General features: G+C 43.3%; 1 protein-coding gene across 3 annotated transcripts in view; it reads right to left on the minus strand.

Moving 5' to 3' along the window:
- MAPT (microtubule associated protein tau) overlaps window positions 1-18,668 on the minus strand; it is a 164,339-nt gene extending 145,671 nt beyond the window's left edge. For 2 of the 3 annotated variants that reach the window (XM_072645932.1, XM_072645933.1), the window contains exon 1: window positions 17,459-17,586. The gene's annotated coding sequence lies outside the window, so the exon portion shown is untranslated. Of the gene's footprint in view, window positions 1-17,458; window positions 17,587-18,563 lie in introns of those variants that run through there. The other variant, XM_072645931.1, reaches the window with a different exon arrangement.
- Window positions 18,669-20,734: the final 2,066 nt, after the last annotated feature.

A 20,734-nucleotide genomic window follows, 5' to 3' on the forward strand; every position in this document is an offset into this window, starting at 1 on the left:
GAGAGATAGGCTGGAGCCACTGGGCAAGGAAGAAACATGATTAAAAACATGAGGAAAATTAACTGTTGTGGCAATGAGTGGATATTAGATCAAAGGGAGTTAGGAGATCTATTGGGAGGGACTTTGTGGTGGATAACAGAGGTGTGAGGAAACTAGGTCCTGGGCCAGAACAGTGACTATGGGGGAAAAAAAAGAAAGGAATTTTGAATACTCAAATGAACAATGGGGGATGTATGAGAGATGACACTATCTGCATCCAGAAGGGGAGCTGATAAATAGAAGTGTATATGGAAGGAAATTATATTTGCATCTAATGTTAGCCATCTCTTGGGTGGAGGGGAGGGGAAAGGGAAGAAGAAAAGGAGAGAGAAATTTTAAAAATGTCGGTAACTTTATTATATACTTCAAAGGAATAACAAGTTGTATGTAATAGACTTGCAATTTCATGTGTAATCATCTTTTTTGTTTATCATACTATATTAGGGAAATGTTTGCTTTATTTCATAAATTAAAAATAAAATAAGTAAATTATTTTAAAAGAAAGGAAACGGGTCCAGTAGTTATTAGAGAAGTAAAATTAACAGGATATCTGATAGATTAGATACAGGGACAAAAAGAGAGAGATCGCACCAAACCCTTGTGAGAGGATCTTAGATTTTCGAAGCATATGGCATATCAAATGAGTTTGCAAGCATCCAGTTCTGTGCCAACATCCTTTATAGTAACAGTAAACAGTTTATATTTGTACAGGTTTTTATGGTTTATACTTTGTATCTATTTCCTTATTTGGGCCTCAAAAAGAATCCTGTAAATTGCAATGGGGGATAGTCCTGACCAGTGATTTCTTCATCTATGCAGGGAAAATCCCTCCAGAAAGGTGATTTGGTCACCTGCAACTTACAGGTTTAGAGAACTGTCTAGAGCAACTGAGACGATTAGCAATTGCCTAGTCACACACTACTAGTTCTCATCATAGCCAGGCTTTGAACCTGGGTCTTAATGATCCCAAGGCAAGTCTCTCCCATCCTTTGAACCATGCTGTGATTTATCAAGCACAACTAATATTATCATCCTTGTTTTACAGATGAGAAAACTGAGATCCAGAGTGATAAGATGACTGATCTACTTCTGCCTCTCTTTGGCAAAGAACTAAAACAACCTAATTGTAGTGCTTCCTAATTCCAGTTTCTACTCCTGTATTTCTGAGGCTACCAAGGAAAGGTCAAATCTATTTCTTCATAAATATTAGGCTTTCCCCTGAGCACAAGTTCTTAGTGTGTGTGTGCACATGTGTGTGTGTGTGTGTGTGTGTGTGTGTAATGGACCCCTCTGGCAGTCTAGGGAAGTCTGTGGACCCCTTCTCAGAAAAATTGATAGGATTACAAAGAAAACCAACTATGTTGAAATATAGATGCCATTCCCCTCCTCTAACTTCACAGATCCTTTAAAACTTAACCATATCATGGATCCCAGGTTAGGAACTCATACACCAAAGACTCCTAGCAAGGAGCTCATTTGTTGGAATGAGCTCCAAGTAGGGAGAGCCAACTGTTAAATTTTCAGTATGAGCATTTAGCTTGAAGAATGGCAAATGCTACAAATCAGGGTTTGATTTATTGTTTGTCAATTATCTAGACTTAAGAAAGTGATGGAGGAAATGTTAACAATGTGTGCCTTAACTTAAAAATTTTGAAGTGTATCTTGTATACATCCCCCCTTCCTCCCCAAAAGCTGATTGTTAAACATTTACCAACACACCCCTGACTACTGTGTACTTTTGTATATTATAATGGTAGATATATATGTTAATGGTCTTTGAATGATGAATAAATAAAAAAAAATCACTGCTAAGCATTTAGTATAAGCCAAATACTGTGCTAAATGCTGGAAGTACAATAAATAAAGCAAAAACGATCCCTGACCTCAAGGAATTTATATTCCAACGAGGAAGACAATAACTATAAAAGAGTGGTGGTCGGGGAGGGGTGTTTTGGTTCTGAAAGCTACAGGACTAGTGAGTGGAGCCATGGGGGAATGGACTGATAAACCTTTTCCAGCAGTGGCAATATAGATTTAATTGCAGTTTCAGAGTTAGAGGAGAGGGAGGGAAGGAGGTAGTAACAAAATCACAAAGGAATACTAAAATGAAGCTTGGTTGGAGCAGCTGGGCCTGATATTCATATAGTAAGGCCACAAGTGAGATACTCACCAAGTAGGACTTAGGGGTAGCAAAGGATTCCCACTCTTCTAAAAAAAGGCTTTTACAGGTGCCAGGAGAACAACCTGTAATTGTTTCAGTGAAATTAAACTTATCTTAGTTCACAGCTTCCCTTTGAGGAAAGTGCTTTGGTAGTTTTCTCCCCTCTCCCCAAAATAAATGATGACTGGTACTCTTTGCCCCCAATTCTCAGATGAAGGATTATTTAAATGTCCTTAGAGCTTCTCAGTATAAACTCCTTAATGCAACTCTTTTGATATAGTGCTTTTCTTTTTCCAGAGAGCTGTGGTGTGTTTACTATCATTCCAATGGTACAGTGTCTAGCTTAGAAGATGGGACGTGGGAGAAGAGATCTCTGTATTTCAAGTGAAAAACCCCAGTGTAATAGGACACTGATTCCAAAACACTTTTCAGGTTTCTTATCTCAGAGCTGGGGCACAGGTTGTGGGGAGAATGAAGGTGGCTCATTTTTACTTTATCCTTAGAATCCTTGCCAGTGGACCAAAAGAGGGTTCAAGAGATGTGAAGACAATTTCCAATCAACCTGTAACTATGAAACTTAGATACTGGAAGAAAGTAACTAATGCTACGCAGGAAATATCTTGTGATTTGCCAGAGAAAATTAGATGTGACCCTTATGCCCACTTTTTTTTTAAAAGCCATGGAGAAATTTGAGAGTTTATCAGTTCAGGCCAACAACAAAGGAAGGGATAAAGGATATCACTCTTGGGATGGAAGAGATGGTTTCTCTCTCCTCCCACTCCTACCAGCCATTTTGCTTTGAAGAATTGATACTTAATCAGTAGAAGGCAGGTAGCAGAGGCACACATATGAGATAGACATGGATACAGAGAGGCAGTCGTTTAAGGGAAGGTGCCCTTTCCAAGAGCAGGACTTCAACAATAAAGAAGGCAGTTGGCTCCTGGACACAAGAGAACTCTAGCTTTGTCCATGGAGGCTTGGGCCACAGGGAGGGCTGCACTAAGAAAGGGCAGTTCTGTTGAGTTGTGAGCTGAGCTAGCAGAGAGGTACACATGCCTCTTACTAGCTACTTTTTGAAGTACTCACTAGTACATAGACCTTTGTACCTGCTCCTTCCATGAATGTTGTGTGTATTTGTGGAAGAGTATGCCTTAGGATTCTGCTGGTGTCTGTTTTTACTCTGGCATTTTATAGTAAAATGCTAAGAGCTAATTGTGTCAACTGGCTAACTGGTAGGAAATACACAGCTAGAGTCCTAAGTGATAGTGGTATAGCTTAGGTTCTTGTCCCCTTGGGGACCCCCTGTTAACCTGTAGCCCAGGAGTGCTATAAAAGTAATAGAATATTGTTGCGTCATAAGAAATAATGAAAGGGATGTATTCACAGAAATCTGAGAGGTCTTATTTGAATTGATCGAGTGAGGTTAGTAGAACCAAAAGAACAATTTACATAACAACTACATTAATGTAAAGGAAAAGAACTCTAAAGTCTTAAGAATTCTGATCAATGTAATGGTCAGTCCAATCATGTCAGGATTCCAGAAGACCACAGGATCATGGGATCATAGACTTAAGAGTCAAAAGGAGCCATCTATCTCTTGGATCCTGGGGAATTTATACTCATGTGAATATGTGTGTGGAGGGTGTCAAATAAACCTGGCACACACTGTAATCCATAAGTTTTAACATTATATGTTTTACCCCACCGAGGCAGAGTCTACAGTGGCAAAGACTTTGGACTTCGAACTGGCCTTCTGGGGAGGTGAGAGAGATACAGTATATTCTGAAACTATGTTTCTTCCTTAAGAACTCTTTGAAAAGACAAAGACTGGTTACTAAACTGACTAAGATTTATGGGATCAAAAGGCATCCATGCTGACTGCTGCTAAGCTTGAGGGTGGTCATTCAAGATGGTTTCTTCTCCTTTCAGTTTTACCCACTCTGAAGATTAGTTTCATAAGAAAGGACTATCTTCAGTTCTTAGCCACCAGAAAGAGAGCTGCTATAAATATTTTTGTACATTGGGACCCTTTTCCCTGTTTTATGACCTCTTAGAGATACAGTCCTAGAAGCTGTATTGCTGGGTCAAAGGGTATGCTTATTTTTGTAGCCCTTTGGGCATAGTTCCAGACTGCTCTCCAGAATGGTTGGATCAGCTCACAGCTCCACCAACAATGGATTAGCGTTCCAACTCGCCCACATCTTCTCCAAGATTTATCATCTCCCTGTTCTGTCACGTTAGCCAATCTGACAGGTGTGATGTGGTATCTCAGAGTTGAGGGGACGTCCGTCAACTGGGGAATGGCTGAACAAGTTGTGGTATATGAATGTAATGGAATACTATTGTGCCATAAGAAATGATGAACAGGAGAACTTCAGAGAGGCCTCCTGGAACGACTTATATGAATTGATATTGAGTGAAATGAGCAGAACCAGAACAACACTGTACACAGTAGTAGCCACAGTGTGCAAGGACTGTTTCTGATGGACTTAGGCCTTCACAGCAGTGCAAGAACTGAAAACATTCCCAAAGGACTCTTGAGGCAAAATGTCATCCACATCCAGAGAAAGAACTATGGAATCTGACTGCAATGGCATCTCTTGTGTTATGTTTTGTTTTGGTTTTTTTCATGGCTTCTCTTATTCAGTTTAATTCTTCTATGCAACATGACTAATGTGAAAATGTGTTTAATAGGAATGTACGTGTAGAATCCATATAAGATTGCGTACTGTCTTGGGGAGGGAGGGAGAGGAAGGAGGAGAAAATTTAAGACATATGGAAATGATTGTTGAAAACTAAAAACAAATAAATTAATTAAAAAAAGAAAGGACTATGTATTACTACAAACTCAACCGAATTCAAGAAACATATATTAAACACCTACTATGTGTAGGGGCAGCTAGGTGGTGCAGCAGATAAAGCACCAGGTCTGAGTCAGGAAAACTCATCTTCCTGAGTTCAAATCTGGTCTCAGATACTTACTAGCTGTGTGACCCCCATCTGTAAAATGATCTGGAGAAGAAAATGGCAAATCACTTCAATATCTTTGCCAGAAAACCCCAAATGGAGTCACTAAGAGTCAGACACAACTGAACAGCAACAAAAATGTGTTGAGCACTAGTACAGTGTTTTCAGACTTGATAACAATAGCTTATATTTATATGGGATCTTAAGAAGTACAAACTGCTCTTTTTACAGATTAAGAAATCGAGGACTGAGAGGTTAAATGGTTTGCCTGAGGCCACACAACTAAGAATTTTCATAGGTGGGAGTTGAACTCATATACCTCTTGGGTCCAAATCTAGTACTTTTACATATGCCTTGAATAAGAAGACAAAGGGAAATTGTAGGTGAGGTACCTCTGTTCCTTTCTTTAATTATTCCCCATCCCTTCTCCCTGTTTTTTTTTCTCTTTTCCCTGAAACTCTAATAGCATTGGAAAAGCCAAGGCTTCCTCTGAGTACTACTTCCATGAGTAAAATGAAGAGGAATGCTGATAACTATCCATCTAAAATTCCTGATGTAAAGGACCCAAAGCATCAGTCTCATTGTCACTTCAGTATGCCTGTGCAGATATTTCCTTGAATCAAAAGGTGACTGAAATCATCTCCAAGTAGACTTCAAAGCAGGGAGGGCTATACTGTGCCCTTACTTCATAATGCCTCCTATAACGAATTAGGCTTAAACATTCTTCAGTCCCTTGGAATGAAAAGAAAGATGTGTTGTTAGAGTTTATAAATGTAGATCTGCCACAAAGACTAAATTTGGCTTTGCTGTCACACATGCCATATGAAACGATCAGCTTGTTTTAGAGACTTACTTCCATCTTAAAATACCTTCTCCAAAGCCTCATGTGACATGGGATCCATTCATGGAAGCCAGAGAATCAGAGGCTCTTTTCCAGCTTACTCAGGTGGCTCTTTTAGGGACCATCTTTAATCAGAATAATGAGAAAATGGGAACAACGGTTTTTGGTTCTGACTTACAGTAGCATATGACAAGTTGAGGAGAGGGGAAAGTGGATTAGTATGAATAGTTGAAAAGCTTTCAAGTAAATAGAATGCTTGTTTTAATGAATGATAACCTAACAAGGGCACCTAGAGTCAGGAAGACTCCTCTTCCCAAGTTAAAATCCAGCCTCAGACTCTTCCTGTGTGACCTTGGGCAAGTCATTTAGCCAAACAGGCCTCAGTTTTCTCACTGGTAAAATGAGCTAGAGAAGAAAATGGCAAACCACTCCAGTATCTTTGCCCAAAAACTCCCAAATGGGGTCATAAAGAGTTAGACATGACTGAAAAACAAGTGAACCACAACAAATTTTTAATGATAAGATTCCTATGATATAATCTCACTTTTTAAACTTAATAGCATCCATTTTCTCACAGCAAGGAGTTTCCTTACCAGGAATTCCTTGTACTAATGAAATTACAAATTTAGGCAAGAAAATAAAAATAAAGTATCTATTAGTGCACAAATATACAAAATATTACAAAACATTGTAAGAAAGGGTAAAGAAAAAGTCATGAAACATGGTCCCTTCCCTCAAGTAGTTTACAATACAGTTGGAAAAACATGACAACACACATGAGAACAAAGGAACATTTTCTGAGAATGCAGAATTCTAGGGCTGGAAGGGATACATCAGGTCATCCATTTCAACATGTACCTGAACAGAAATCCCTTCTATGATATCTCCCCAAAACCTCATAAAAAGACCACAAGTGTCAGGAAACTCATTACAATTGGAGGCAGTTCATTCCATTCTTAGACAACTCTAATTATCAGGGGGTCTTTTACTACATTCGCCTCTCTACAGCTTCCATCCATTTCTCCTAGTTTTACTCTTTGTGGCTAAGTGGAAAAGGGCTAATCCTCTTCCAAATAATAAACTTTTAAATACTTCTCTTCTCTAGCTCCTTTCCTTGATTTAGTGTCCATTCATTCAAATGAATAAACTTTATTATCTTGGTCATTCTCCCCTGGATGTTGTCCAGCTTATAAACGTCCTTCCTAAAATGTAGTACCCAGAACTGAACATAATACTCCAGATGTGGTCTGACTATGGGAAATACAAGACATTTCCCTTGTCGACACCATTCCTTCCTTAATTATTAAATATTGTAATAAGAGTCTATAAGGCAAAAGGAGTAGAGATGAGAGAAATTATCACGGGCTGAGGCAATTAGAGAGATATTCATAGAAGACTGAGACCTGACTTGGGCTTTGGAGGACTGAGGTAATTTAGAAAGGCAGAGTAGAGAGGGAAGATTTATTCTAGGCTGGAAGAATAGGAGGAAATAGTCCCTTTTAGATGGGAATTATTAAGAGATCTAAAAGAGTATAAGGCTGGAGAAGTGAGGATAGGGTCAATCTACAGAGACCCTTGAAAATCAGGTAGAGGAGTTTAGACTTTAGGCAACAGGGATATATTGTAGGCTCTTGAATAGGGAAGTGACCTCATAAAAGCTGTCTTTTACAAAGATTAATCTGCCAGTATTGTGCAAACTAGACTGAAAAGAAAATAATTAAAATTAGACCATTTTAAAAAAATGTTACAGTAATTCAAGTGTGTAGAATTCTACAAGACTCATCACTGTGGTGTCTGGAACTTAAAAAATGTTTAATGATTGATTGAAAGAAGGCTGGATTTAGAGTCAGAGGACCTGAATTCAAATCCTGACTGACTCTGACTCCTATAGGTCTTGGATAACCTACTGTTAGTGTTCAATAAATGCTAGTTAACAGATTCTCCAAGCAGAAAATCATTTAAAATTATAAATTTAGGAAGGCAGCAATTGGAGGTATTTAGAATGCTTGATAGTTTATTTATTAAGATAACCCAATCAAACTGTCATGGCTCCTGCCCAATACATGGAGGGAGAATTCCCAAGTAAATCTTTAAGGATCACAGAAAACTAGGGCAAAAACAGTCCTTCCCTCATCACAGCAATCAATCTATCAAGGTCATCCATACAGAAATGATAGCTGGAGCTATGAGTGCAGATCCAAAGCAGTTGACCTTAAGTAAGTTAAACATAGTTGTGAAATTTGCTCCCATTATTAATTTGTATAATAGATCATGTCTTCATTGTGAAAGAGTAAATTTTAGCCCAGTAGAGGTTGACTGTCATGGATTCCAAATCAATGGGGTCCAAGGACACAAGTTAACACCTCCTTAAGCCATTAAGTAGCCATCAGACTATCATATTACAGGAAATCAACTCAATGCTTTAATAGAATAACTCATGGCAAATCAATTTGAGTCACAGGCAAATGCTAGGACAAGAGAGGAAAGATTACCTCTGGAAAGAATGAGGATGATGAATTCTTCACCAGCCTCTAGTTTAACTGTGGCAAGAAACAGGAGATGGTATAGAAGGCGAAAATGCTTTTAGGAGATTACACCTGAGTTTCAATTCTGAGCCCTGAAACATCACAGTCTTCCTTCAGAATGATGAACTGGAACCGATCTTTAGAAGTCAGGACACAGATTCAACTTCACCATACCCACTGTGCTTTTGCATTGATTCCCAAACTTTTTGAAAAGTAAAGCTAAGTAATGCTCTGCAAACTCCACTCCACCTACGAATAGGTGGTGCTTAGGAAAAAGGCTTATGAGTCAAGCTAAGTAATTCAGCCTGGAGCCAAGGGACTGATGTCAAGTTGGCTGCTCTATTGCAGGCATTCAGGCCCCAAGAGAGTGCCTGGGAATACACACCTGACTTGACCTTGGGTATCTGTCAAGTTTACTCAGATGAAGGCAGTGTGGTAGGTCACATGACAGACAGTGTGGTCTGGTGAAATGAGTCTGGAAACCTGACCTAGAACCCACCTCTGACATTTATTGATTACAGGACCTCAAGGCAAGACATTATCTTCCCAGTAACTTTATTTGGAAAATGGAAATAAGAGCACATATTATCCATCTTAAGTTGTTTTGGAAATGTGAGCTATGGAAAAGGACCTACTTGTCCAAAAGTACTTATAGCAACTATTTTTGTGGAGGCCAAGAATTGGAAATTGAAGGGATATCCATCAATTGGGGAATGACTGAACAAGTTATGATATATAATTGTAATGAAATATTATTTTGTTATAAGAAATAATCAATGGTGATTTCAGAAAAATCTGGAAAGATGTAAGTGAACTGATGCAGAAATAAGCAGAAAGTAAACAGTAACAGCAATATTGTGTGATGAGTAACTATGAATGACTTAGCTATTCTAAGAATTAATGATCCAAGACAATCCCAAAGGACTCATGATGAAAAATGCTACCTGCCTCCAGAGAAAAAACTGGTGGTGACTGAATGCAAACCAAAGTATACTATTTTTCACCTTCTTTTATTTATTTACTTTGCTTTGAGTCTTCTTCCACAAAATGACTACCGTGGAAATGTTTTACATGACTGCACACATGTAACCTATGCCAGATGATTGCTTACCTGTCCAAAGACAAAATTTATAACTCAAAACTTAAAAAAACGTGAATGTTAAAAATTATTCTCATGTGTAATTGGGGGGGGGAAATTTTTTAAAATTATTTTAGAAAAAGAAATGTGAGCTATGACTACTATTACATATTTGGTTTTCTGTCACACTTACCTAGATTTAGGCAGGGTATGGAATCAGTGTTGTAGGCAACAGGTCATATGACAGAAGCAAGACACCAGTGCTCAACTACCAACTTTGTCATTAAACTTAGGTGACCACAGACAAGTCATCGCCTCCCTGGGTCTCAGTTTCCTCAACCATAAAATGAGGATATCAGACTGCTAATAAATGGTTCTCTGTCAGTTTTGGCAACTCTCAACTATTGGGTTCTAATCATATCACGGCCTCCTCCGTCATCCAAGAACATGACTTCTTGTTGATTTATTAGTCAGTTATTAGTTAGATTTATTAGTTGGCATTTATAGGATGCTTTAAGGTTTGCAAAGTGCTTCCCATTTATCATCTCACAATAACCCTGTGTGTGGGGGTGGGGAGGCTGTTATTATTACCCCATTTTACAGATGATTTAAACTTGAAAGGGACTACAAAAGGTCACCTAGTCCAACCCCTCTATTTTTATAGATGAGGAAACTGAGGCCAAAACAGTGACTTATTCAAGGTCACACGAGTAGTGACAAAGGCAGGCTGTAAACCCAGGTCCTTTGACTCCAAATCTAGCACTGCCCCTATTATACTAGGCTTCCACAGAGAGAATTGACTGATTAAACACTAAGTAGCCTAAGTCATCTGTTCCAGATGCAATGCCCCTGTCTCATTAGTTACAGGACATGCTCTGACATGAATCCTCTCTTCCCTTCCCAGCTCCTGATTTTCTTCACAGCCTGCAGTCCAGTCCAGCCTTGCCCAAGTCACATAGCTATTATTCGACAAAGGCTGCGCTTGAAGCCAGGTGATGTTGGTCCAGCTGACTCTTTACTATACCTCATTAGCCCTCAGGTGTATCTATTCCACACTGCCTCTCATGTGCAATTACCATCTATCTCTTATACTACACTCTTTCTCTTAGGTGTGATTATTATCTCATTTTACAAAAGAGGAAACTCGGATTCCAACAGGTCAAATGATTTGTCCAGGGCCACACAGTGAGCACGCAAGGCAGGATTTGAACCAAGGTCTTCCCAGGAAGATGTCTTCCTGACTCCAGGCCCAGCACTCCATATCCCCTGCACCATGTAACTACCCTAATTCAAGAAATGTAGCAGTAGAAATAACAAGATTTGGCAAAATATGTGGGGTGAGAGGTCGCAGCAAGGGTGTGAACCTGGGGAAGATGCTGGAACACTTGGCAGAAATATGGCAGTTTGGAAGAGGGTGCTAGTTTTAAGAAAAAGATAATGAGTTCACTTTTTGGACAAGTTGAGTTTGAGGTGGCGATGGGACAACCAGTTTGAAATGTCCAATAGGAAGTGGGTGATGCAGGAATAGAGCTTAGGAGAGAAACTAGGGCTGAAAGATAGATCTGGTCAACATTTTGCATTTATAGCATAATTAGACCTGTGGGAGTTGCTGAAGTTACCAAATGAGAGAATAAGGACAGAAAGGAGGAGAAGGCTCAAAACAGAGCCTTGGGGTATACCCACAGGGAGGGAGCAGGGCATGATTATCCAACAAAGGAGACTCTGACTGGTAAGAGGAGAATCAAATGAAACCTATGTCATGAAAACCCAGAGGAGGGAGTAGGCTAGCGGTGAAGATGATCAACTATCTAATGCTTCAAGGAAGTGAAGGTGGAGGAGGATTGAGAAAACACCTTTGGACTGGCAATTAAGAGATCACTGGTAACTCTGGAAAGTGATTTCAGTTGTAACGAGGGGAGACTATAAGGTATTGAGATTTACACCATCTCAACCCATTTATGCCTGCTTATTCTGTCCCAAAATGGAAAGGCAGGGGTCTTACGAGTCACTGCCCTGAAGTGTAGAACTTGTCCCCTTAAGAGTGCTTCTGTGGCTATGAAGAAATCCGGGTTTCAGGGGATGGTAGGCATTTTGTGAGGGAGGAAGGATTTCCTAAATGACACTTGCATAGCTACTGCTATGGGTACCCCAAGGCTGGGGTTAGCTTATAACTACCCCAAGGGGTTGACATCTGGCTCAGAACAAGAGAGCCTGGAACAATCGTGGCCGTTGTGGGGAAAGTGGGATTCAACCCATCTTCCCACCCTCTTACTGGTTGATTACATACCTACTGGGATCACGACATAAGCTCCCAGAGAACCTCACTCTGGAGACCATGGCACTACACCACATTATAGGTTGGACTAAACGACCTAAGAGGTCTTTTCTAACTGGGATTTTAAGCACCTTGCTCAAATGCAAGTTCAGAATTAGAAACTTCTGTCAAAAATTTATGCTTTAGAAATGGATTTGTGTTCCCAAACTTTACTTGAAAATCAGTTGTTTTGAATTTGGGATGCATTTTCTTATGGAAATAATCTTACATATAGCTATAAGGATTTCTGGCCAGGCTACAGAAATCCAAAATAACCCACATGTAGGTGGGTGGCGCAGTGGATAATGTGCTGGGCCTGGAGTCAGTAAAACTCATCTTCCTGAATTTAAATCTGGCCTTAGACACATACTAGTGGTGTAACTGGGGGGCAAATCACTTAACCTTGTTTGCCTCAGTTTCCACATTTGTAAAACGTGAAGAAGGACATGGCAAGTTATTCTAGTATCTTAGCCAAGAAAACCGCAAAATGGTGTCACAAACTGGACACAATTGAACAAAATAACAATAATGCAAGACCTCATACCCACTAATGCATAACAATGTTTCTACGGAAAAAGTATTCATTGTGCCAAGAGTATCCCCTAATTTTCCCCTTCCTTGCTCCCCACTCCAACTCTGTACCAGAAGAAAGGATTTCCCCACCTCTATCTCTCCTTATGAGAGGCAACAGGAACACAGACTATCCTATCTCCAGGTCGTGGAAGAAAAGGAGGAACTTAAAATCTAGTTTTTGGATGGGGAGAATAACACCCACTAGTCTGAGGCTCTTTGGCAACTTGTGAATTAAGAGCTAGATGACACAGTAAACTGGATGAGCACATTTGTGCTAAGGGAATGTGGAGAAGCTCCCTTACTTAATGGATGATGTAATCTAATAGGAAGGGGACTAATATGTCGATATATTTAAACAAAAGAAAATGAAAATTGCTACTATATACCTCTTCTCATGACCTAAAACAACTGAATCTTAATAAATCAAAACACGTTTTCTTCTTACAGTTTTTCTGAAATGTGTTTCTTTTGTCCTTGTCTGAAGAGGCATGCTTAATAGAAGTCATTTAAAAACCACACCCTTCCAGGCTCCATTTGTGCTGATAGCTCTTTGAGAACTAGGAAAGATACTCAAACTACAAAACATTTGTCAGTCACCTCATTAGGAGCATATATAAATAAACTGATGCATCCTCCTTCTCCTCTATGGGAATGGCCTGATGGTAAATTAAAAACAAGTTAATGGATACATGAAACTTACCTGATAGGAAAATGAGTAGCCAGCTGCATGAGAACTGTTACTAGAAATGAAGAGTTGAATTAAGAATGGTGGTAAAGGAAGCAAGGAAAGGCAGGAATAAAATTCAGAAGGACCAGATAAGAAAGGATGAGAGTAAATACAGCTGTAAAAGCTTAGACCTGCAATAAGACTTTTAGGAAACCCCATATAAGCAGCACTGAAATTTAAAGAGATAGTACATAAAATGAAATCCCAGGATTACAAAAAAATTGTTGTTCCTCACCAAAACCTTTCTTAAACTACCTTTTAAAATGGAAGATTAAAAAAAAAAATATTTCTATCATAGAGGTTATCTAGCTGAAACATATAGAGTATTTACTAATTTGAATGTCACTCACAGTTAACTAGAAATGAACTCTACAGGAGAACAGCAGTTTTCTCAGGGAGTACAACATGACGTTAAAAGGCAGGAAAAAAAGGAGGGAAGTCAATCGTGTTTCTCAAAGTAATGGCCCTTTGCACAAAAGCAGAGACCTGTTATTGCCATGTTGAACAAACTAGGAGGACAGCTGGGTATTAATCCAGTGATCTGGGTAACCTGTATTTTTCTTTCTCAAATTTTTTAAGGATGGGGAGGAAAAGAATTACCCTAACATTCTTGGAAATTCTGCTCAACTGCTTGGCATCCTAAGGCCCTGTGGAGGTCCTCTGACCCTGGTAAGCAGCCACAAGACAGTTGTTTCAGCCTAACATATCTCAGGCTTGCCTTGAAGACTAAATAATATCCTGATTATTTCATTATCCATTTCATTTGGTGAAAGTGAAAAAAAAATTCAGTCATTTGAAGCCTGAAGTTCAAAATTACATAGTAATAATCCCGTAATTAGGAAATGAAATGCAATCTAGTCCATTACAAATCCTTCAACAAAGTTCAGTTTTAAAGAGTCATAAAATGTTTTTTTAATCATATTTTAAACAATCATCAGAATTATTTTTTTTTATGGACAGCTGTCCTAATCTTTGCCAATCAATACTCACACACTTGGAGAGGTATTTCAAAACGGAGCAGCATTTTAGCCAACCCACGATTTGATTGAGGATTTGGTGAACTAAAAGGTATTAGGCCCTTCCATTCCTCCTTAGTCGTCAAATAGACGCAAGCTGAGAACATTTCCATTCAGTAATAGCCTGTCATAGCTACAAAAATCCATCTTCACTGGGATAACATCTGACTGGTATCACCAGAATAATCCTCATTCTTTGTTAGATAAAAGCTTTCAGAAATAACTTTGATTAGTTCCCCACATTCACAGAGTGGGAGTGGGGCTGGATGAGGTGGAAACCACTTAAAGTCCCTTCATTCCCTTACCTCCCTCTCATCTTTGTCCTTAGCCTCTGCTGGAGATGGGAGGGCTAAGTTATTCCAAGAGTGAATGTTCAGATCAATTTAGAAAGTGGACAGTATAATACTTCAGGCCATACTTCCTTCCTATTCTCCACCTCACCAAATCCCTTCCTTAAAAAGGCAGTGTTTATTCTTTCTTAATTTCCTACATGGAAGGGGAAGAATCATGTAGGAGAAGCTGCTGATGTAGATGCTGCATCTGTACTGCTCCCCCCTGGTGGCTGTCTCCCTGATGTCACCCCACCCATCTTTAATGTCACAAGACTGCAAAAGGTCTTGACCTCCTCACTAGTTCTCCTGGAAGGCTGTTTGGGAGGGTGGGGAGAAAGACACTCTAAAAATAAATGCTTGTTCTGAATTAATTTACTGTAAAGATCTGTCCACGATCTATCCCATTACGACCCCAGTCAATGTTCCATGATTGTGGTGAGCTCCTTGGTGGGTGCTGCTCCCAAAGTCAGCAGAACCCACATCTCCAATGAAGTCTCGAGATGCCTCCCCAATTCTTTGCAACTCTATCCCTAAAGAAGGAAATCCTAGAAGCCTGGGGTCCTTCCTACTCAATCTTCTCCCATTTCCATCAATCTCTCCTTGCCCTGATCCTCTTTCAGAAAAAGGCCTGCCGTTTTTCAGCTCAGTTCCTAAGCACTGGTTGTTCATGGGCATCTGGACCAGAAGAGCACTCTCTATCACACAACGCTCGCACCTGCAGGAATGCCTCTGCGCAACACGCGCAAACATGCTAGTTTTCCTCATGGATCTGTCAAACGAGCGGAGCAGGACCCTTTCGGTCTGTGTGTGGATTAACATGCAGAGGGTGTGTGCACGCGCGCGCTCATGGATGTGTACGCGCGCGCGCGCCGCGAGGCGTGGTGGCCACGGGATAGTGCCCCGGCCCGGGAATGAACTAGCGGGACTGTGCGCCAGGGCGCGTGCGGGTATGGGAGCTCCTGGCACCGAAGGAACGACGCAGACAGGCAATTCCCGCAAGGCACAGGGATGGTTTTTGTTTGTTTGTTTCGTCATTTTCTCCAACCCTAAGCAGCCTCCCTGAGGGTGAGGGAGCACCTGTGAGCCTACCCTAACCAGCCTGGGTGGTCCACTTTAGCCTCTGCGCGTGCCCGGTCCTAAAAGGGGCGTAGTCCCGGCCGCGCGGCGGCCAGCAGAGCCTTTGCTGTTCCCATACACTGTGGGAAAAGAAAACCCTCCCTGGGAATTTGGAGACGCGTTCTCAGAAAAGCCCGGAAACAGCGAAAAGAAGCGTCTATTGTATCCCTGCCATCGCCGCTGTCACGTTGGTTCCTCGGTTATTAAGGGGGAAAATCGATTCGACAAAAGCCTGCTGATTCTAGTGGCACCTTCTCGGGACTAGGTGGGGTGGCGATGCTCGGGGTAGACACCACACTTCTCAATCAAACGAAATTTTAAAACCATAGCGGGGAAACACGAACCATTTAACAGGGAGACACAAAGCGGCACTCTCCCCAGCGCACGTTCCCTAAGGTCATTCTGCGGTAGCAAAATGTAAAGCTTTCACAGCAGATTTCCCCCGTCTTGCTTTTAACCATATCACCACATGCCATCCTGTTCTCTACAGGGTATATGCCAAGGATATCACAACGGCATTTATAAGGACATGTCAGACTGCAAAATATGGCACCACCGATTTGAAAAAGAGAGAAGAGGGAGAAAGCCCATCCTTTCCCCCCTCCCTCCTCCCTCTCCTCCCTTCCCCCCTCCCTCCAGATACACACCTACTGCAGCATCCAGAGGCAAGCCCTCACCGCCATCACGGCCACGGCGTAAGGGCCGGCTACAGAACGGACAGCGCTACCCGCTGCGGGTAAGAGAGGAACGAGAACCCGGGAAAGGAAGAGAAAGAAACCCGTCCTCTGAAAATGCACCTTGCAGCCCGCAGCCCTGAGTGCGGCAACTGACGTCTGCAAAAAAGCAGCTCGATTTTCCGAGTGACCAAGGCGGGGACGCAGCCGCGGTGCTGGACACGCACACACACACACACACACACACACACACACACACACACGCACACACCCTGATTTTGGGGGGGGGAGGGAGTGAAACAGAAAAAAAAAACCTTCCCCCCTCAAGAAACGTCAACCTCACCATTCATCTGCTTTTTGATTTTTAGTTTTGGACACAGGGAGAATAGGAATTGAGGATAAACTTGCATCCATCCATCCATCCATCCATCCATCCATCCAGAGACCCCTCCCAGTTAGGCGAATCCACTCCACCTTAGCCAACATGTCCCCTGAATTCTGGGAAAGAAAGCCGGGTTGGGGGTGGGGACCCTAGTAAGCCTTTCCCCCGAAGCCCACTTCGGGGTGGGGAGGCATCTGGTGAAAAATCCACCCCACGCCCTCCTGAGCGCGGTACGCAAAACGGGAAATCGGAGGCAGGTTCCTGGGAGACTGGAAATTTCTTCTCCCTCATCCTCACCCCAGGGCCCCACCCCCTCCTGGTCGTTGGCATCGGAAAAGATGCCCCTCGCCCTACTGCGGCAAGTGGTATGGGGGAGGGGAATGGCAAGTCCCCCTCCCTTTTTTCCTCCGAGGTCACCGCAACCGGCGCCCCACCCTGTGCATTCAACACCTCGCTCTCCAGGTTCACGCAAAGGCTTGGACGCCGTAACTCCTTTTTTCCTTTCTCCACACACGCTTCCCTTTGTGGATCGCCAGAGGAACCCTGCCATTCTCCCCTACGCGGGTGCGCAGCCTGCGGCCGTGGGGTGGGGGTCAGAGCGCTAGGTAAAGGCATCCCTCCCTGCCCGCCGGGCGCTCAGCCATCCAGCCCGAGGAGGGGGCGCAGAGGCGCACTGGGGGCTGGGGAGCAGCTGGCCGAAGCCCCGCGCTTACCTGCTCGGCCGGTGCGAGGGGAGTGCGGAGCGCGGAAAAGGTGGCGGCGGTGGCGGACGCGGTGGTGCTGGGTGGCGGTGGCAGGTGGGCGGAGGTGGGCAGCAGCGGGCGAGAGCGGGCGCGCGCAGCCGAGGAGCAGAGAGCGCGACCACGGCGCCTCCCCGCGAACGGAGTAACTCAGCAGCAGCAGCGGCAGCAGCAGCAGGAGCAGCAGCAGCAGCAGCAGCGGCAGCGGCAGCAGGAGGGCGGGGGCGGGGGCCCAGAGCAGGCAGCAAGTGGAGAGCCGCAGAGCCAGCGCAAGCGCGACTCCCCGCCTCAAGGGCCCTCCCTTCTCCTCCGGCCGCCAGAGGGAGCCCTCAAGCGGCCGGGAGCCCCGCCCTCGGGTCACGCCGTTGCCCCTGCCGCCAGTCTTCTTTCCTTTCCCTGCCGTGGTTCTCTCTTTCCCTCTTCCCCACCCTGGGAATCTCAGCCCCAACCCTTCCCTCACCCACCCCAGCGCCTGGGTTTCCCAGCACGGACAGGCGCGCGCGCTCGCGCCCGGCGCATGCGCACGCACCTCTCTCCCACCCCATACACAGACCCCCTTCTTCTCTCAGCCTGGGGCCTTTGTCTCGTCAGAGAGACCCGGGGGCTTTTCCCTGGGGGGAGGGGGGCACAGGCCGGGCAGCCGGCTCTGACTTAGCCCTGACACCCCCAGAGTCACAGAAGCACTGGCGAGGGCGGTCCCCGGGACAGAGAGGACCCCCTCCCCCCATCCCCTCTGCAGCCCCGGGGTCACACCCAGAGTCGTCGTCACAGCGTGGTGGGGGTAGCGCCGAGGCGGACTTGGGGGTCATTTTGTCCACCCCCACCCCACCCCGTGACGAAGCCCAGGAGGTTAAGGGTGGGCCCGAGGTCACACAGCAGCGCATCTACGCGTACCTGCGCAGGTCTGCTCACCGCCCCCACCTGTAAAGCCACCCATTCCCGCCAGCTTGCGCCCCTGCTTGTCTCCCTTTGGGCCCCTTGGCAAAGGCGTCTCCCTACGAGCGATGCCCTCATGCCCTTTTTCCTCCCTCCCTTCTTAGCCGGGATTTGGACCCAGGCGCTCGGGCTGGGTGCCCACCCTGGGGTGCATCCTCTTCCACTCGTCTCCCTTGCGCCCCCAGATCACACGGTCGTTTCGGACCTCTCTGGGACAACTGGTTGGCACAGTGGACAGAGCATCGCATAGAGTAAGGACGACGGGTTCAGCCTTGGCCTTTTTATAGCTGGCAACTAATTCATATAACCTCTGCGTGCCCCAGTGTGCCCATCTGTAAAACAGGGATCATTCTAGTACTTTCTTCCCAGAATTGCTATGAAGATAAAACGAGATACTATTTGTAGAGTGCTTGGCAAACTTATTTTTTTTTTTATTCTTGGGCTCAAAGATCACTGAAGTTGAAGACTGAGGCCATGAAATTAAAAGACCTTTGCTCCTTGGAAGAAAAAGCTATGACAACTCTGGACAGCATGCTCAAAAGCAGAGATATCTCCTTTCCTACAAAGGTCCAAGATAGTCAAAGCTCAGGTTTTTCCAGTAACGATCTATGGCTGTGAGAGTTGGACTATAAAGAAAGCTGAGTTCTGTAGAATTGAGGTTTTTCCATTGTGGTGCTGGAGAAGACGTTTGAGAGTCCCTTGACAACAAGAAGGTCAAATCAGTTAATGTTTAAAGAAATTAATCCAGGTTATTACTGGACAGTCAAACACTGCAGCTGAAGCTTAAATACTGTGGCCATATAATGAGAAGATGGCACTTATTAGAAAAGACCCTGATGTGAGGAAAGATTGAAGGCAAAAGGAGGAGGGAATGACAGAGGATGAGAGAGAAAGATAGTGTCATGGGAACAAGAAACACAAACTTGGACAGACTTCAAGAGATAGTAGAGGATAGTAGAGGCATGCTATATTGTCCAGGGGATCATAGAGAGTAAGACACAACTGTATGGCTGTACAACAACAAATTGCAAACCTTAAAGTGATATATAAATGCTAAGTTATAAATAGGAGTATTTGTTGTTAACATCAGAGAGCCCCTCCCTCCTTCCATTTTCCTTTCCTACACTTCCTTGATTAGGGAGATTCATATTTATTTTCTCAATACCCAGTATTTCTTAAGCAGGACAGTTTTGGAAGGCTGCAATTCATTGGAGCTGAAAGAACTGGAGATTGGAGGAGTTTCAGATCTAGGGGAGAGTTAGGGTGATACACTGGAAAGCATGCTGTCTGGAGTCAAAGGTCCTGGATTCCAGTCCTGATTCTGCTATTTCTACCTGTGTGGTCTCCATGTCACTTAACATCTGTGGGCTTCAGTTTCCCCATGTGTAAAATAAGAGAGAGGATCTCTTCCAGCTTGATATCTATGATTCTGTGGGTTGACTACTCTACTCTGTGACCTTGGACAACTAGAAGGCCAGCAGGGTGTAGTGGACTGAGTGCTGGACTTGGGTTCCATTATGACCTATGTTATGAACAAACTATGTGACCTTGGACAAGTTATTTACCCTCCCTACCCTCAGTTTCCTCTTCTGTAAATTAGGGTTTGGACTAGATTGACCTCTAAGGTCAGTGGAGCAAGGCAATCATTGTGACTCACTATCCCACTCACCACAGCAACTTTTATAAACATTTCCTCTCTCAACAGATTTTTTCCTCTGTCCTCTCAACTGAGATTCTTTCTCCATATTCCACAAGAAATAATGTCAGACATTTGCTTCTTCTCTTTTCTTCCTCACCTCAAATCACTCAGATCCGTTCTGCAATTGTCTCCTCTTTTACCCCTGTCTAACATAATGAAGCAACCCTTGTTCAAAGGCAAACAACTCTACATATACAAGGATTCCATTCCATCTTCTCCAGCAGGTCACTCCCCTTTGTCATCCCTCTGTCATCCCTATTCTCTCACTAATCTTCAGTCTCTTATTGTCTGTTGGCTGCTTTTTTACTGCTTACCAACATGCCATGTCTCCCCAAACCTCAAAAAACTCTCACTTGATCAATCCCTTCCAACTATCTATCTATGAGTACCTTTTTGTGGCTAAACGACTTGAGCAATTCATTTACTGCCAGTGCTTCCACTCCTGTTTTTCTCATTTTCTTCTTAATTCTCTGTACCCTGATTTCTGATCTTATTGTTCAGTTGAACTTGCTCTCTCCATTTACTAACAATCTATTCTTAATCACCAAATCTAATGACCTTTTACTTGGCCTTTTTGCAGCCTTTGACCCTATTGAACAGCCTCTTCCTGATAC

Source organism: Notamacropus eugenii, chromosome 2 (genome assembly GCF_028372415.1).
Source record: "Notamacropus eugenii isolate mMacEug1 chromosome 2, mMacEug1.pri_v2, whole genome shotgun sequence".
Taxonomy (NCBI): Eukaryota; Metazoa; Chordata; class Mammalia; order Diprotodontia; family Macropodidae; genus Notamacropus; species Notamacropus eugenii.